We start from the raw sequence: 2,876 nt of genomic DNA, 5'->3' as shown, positions 1-2,876 counted from the left end.
GGTTAAATCAAATGATGACTGTTAAGAAACTGGCCTCTCTTAGTCCATGTCTTGGCTTTTCTAAATTTTTGCTTCAGGCTTTTCAGCCTAGTCAGGACACAGAAAGAGAATTCTCTGGTAAGTAGCTGTACTTTGAGCTAGCAGTTCTCAGAGAGGTATGATGAAATACATTTAGTGAGATCATGGGATCAGAGGACCTCAAGGCCATAGACTATGATGGGAGGCTCTCAGCGTCTCAGTAGCATAATTAACCCTGGTTGGGCTAGGTGGCTCTGATTGCGAACACATCCCAGATGCAGAGAGATGTGGTCACATGTCCTAGTAACACCCTTGATTGGCCAAGCAGGACCAGGTCACGCTGTGGGCAGCCTGGCATAAAGCAAGGGTCTTTATTCTCTTCAGTGCGCTGCTTACTATTTTTTGGATACTAGCCATTTGCACACTATTTTGAGCTTTGAACATTGGACTTTGAACTTTTGTACAACTCCGTGGCTTGACCTGACAAGGTAACATCTGTGTTAGGGAACCAAAGCCTGTACAGTATTTTAGGATAGCTATTTTGTTTTATTATTTTATTTTATTGCATACATTCTATCATTGCAATCTTTTGCATTATTCTTAATAAACCATTAATTGTTTTTCTGTGGTTTGGGGTCTTCAGTCTAAAATTAGTACTTTGGCCGAGGGCTGTAGCGAGGATTACCGGCACCTGGGGGCAGCTCTAGGGCTGTTGCTTCCCCCCTGAGCACTTGTGTGCATGCACCCGGACTGTGCAATGATGTCACTGAGTGTGATGTCATCAAGCAGGGCACGCCACTGCAAGCCAGCCGCCCCATTGGCACGGCAGGCAGCCAGGGTGGCGTGCGGGTGGCCTCCCAGCCTTCCTGCTCAGTTGCCCTACTCTGCCACCACCAGCATGCGCTCCCAGCCGGGTGCAGCAGCTGCAGGCCAGGCGCGGCTGTTGGCCGAGGTGGCGCACGGGCAGCCTCTCAGCCCTCCCACTCAGTCGGCAGTGCTGCCACTGCCAGCTCCGCGGTATGTGCTCCCGGCCAGCAGCCGCAACCGGCGACCCCTCTTCGGCAGGGGGTGACCCCCCTGCCTTGGCCTAATTTGGCTACAGCTACCAAGTAATTGTTTTGTGGAATTCAATCTTCAAGCACCCAACCTTGCAGGGATGACTTCTTGTTTAACACTCAGTACGGCTGGAGGCTTTCTTCCTCAGTCTCTAAGCTTAAAGTTAGCTAAGAGGAATTAGTAGTGGTTCTGCCATGGGAGCTCGCTGGGTGACCTTGGGTCAGCCACGCATTCTCAGTCTAACTGACCTCACAATGTTGTTGTGAGGATAAAATGGAAGAGTGGAGAATGATGTGAGCTGCTTTGGGTCCCCACTGAGGAAAAAAGTGAGATATAAATGAAATAAATAAAAATATTTTGTTTTATTCAAATATACATGTAAGAAAAATCCTGATGTTCTGTTTACTTCTTCATAAACTCAAAAAGAAAAAATTAAGAATGCAACTCATCCATGTCTACTGACAAACCTCTTGATGTTATTAGTGTTGTTCTGGTAATTAAAAGCCCAGACAAGCACTTTGCACTGACATGTAAATTGCCACACCATGGATCAAAGCAGGCATAAATTAGGGGCTCTGTAGGATTTGCTCAAAGTTTATAGCTCCTCCTGACACCTTTCCAGGAATTAACCAGAATCGGGTAGTACTAGATAAAACATCTCACTGGTGCGCAAATATAATATTCACGTTTTTCAAAATGAAAAGGACTTAATCATTTTCAAGGTAGCATAGAGTTTTGCAGAAAGCAATAAAAAGGTTAATATTAACAGTTTTGCAGAAAGCAATAAATAAGGTTAATATTAAGCTAGGGAGATGCTGGTCCAAAGTTTAAATGCAGGACAATAGAATCTGTGAATCTTCACAACTTATTTTGGGGTTCCAGAACCAGTGTTTGGATTCATGCTGCTTTATTGCTGGATGACCTTGGGCTAGTCACACAGTTTCAGCCTAATGTACCTCACAGGGTTGTTGTGAGGATAAAATGTTGGAGAAATAAATAATGTAAGCTGCTTTGGGTCTCCATTGGGGGAAAGGGAGGGTATACCTGGATCTATGCCACAGTAACATTGAAACTTGAATCCTGTAATGCATTCTGCATGAGTCTTCCCTCAAAATCTACCTGGAGACTTATTTTGGGGTGCAGAGGGCATGAGGCCATTCCACTTCCTTATTCATTTCGCTCCCCCCATACAAACTTCTTTGGGGCAACCCAAATAGAAGCTCTTTGTGCCAGAACCAGTGTTTGGATCGAGCACCAGTGCATGCCTTGGAGGGGACAGTCTATGGAATGTGGGACTGTGTGATTCAGGGTTATCCAAAAATTGTTTTGGGGTGCAGCTTCCTCCTTTTTTGTGACTTTGTTGTGAGGGCACCCCACTTTTAGAGCAGTTAGTACAAGAACTGGGCTCCGGAGCAGGAATAAGTCCAGAGTCCCTTGATTGTGGGGGTCTATTATATGTGATAGTCTGAGGGCCAAGCTACAAGTGACGAATGACACTTGAACAGCAAGTGGATTGAGTGGAGCGCAAGTGAACAGGAAGAAATACACTTGCTGTTCAAGTGTCGTTTGTCACTTGTAGCTTCGCCCTAAGTGTTATTTTGAGATACGGAACTTTTCAATTATCCTCAGTATTTGTGGTTTGGAATAAGCCTTGTGGTGAGGGTAGCGTTTATTGAATGGTCCTCACAACAAAAACGAAATCTCCACAAATAAAAGAGGAAGGCTAAACTATTATTGATATCTAGCTTCCTGGAAGTGATGTTATCATGTCAGTACTGGGAGCACACGTCTGTGAGGAGTGA

Source organism: Eublepharis macularius, chromosome 7, assembly GCF_028583425.1.
Source record: "Eublepharis macularius isolate TG4126 chromosome 7, MPM_Emac_v1.0, whole genome shotgun sequence".
Lineage (NCBI taxonomy): Eukaryota > Metazoa > Chordata > Lepidosauria > Squamata > Eublepharidae > Eublepharis > Eublepharis macularius.
This window is presented reverse-complemented; position numbering follows the sequence as displayed.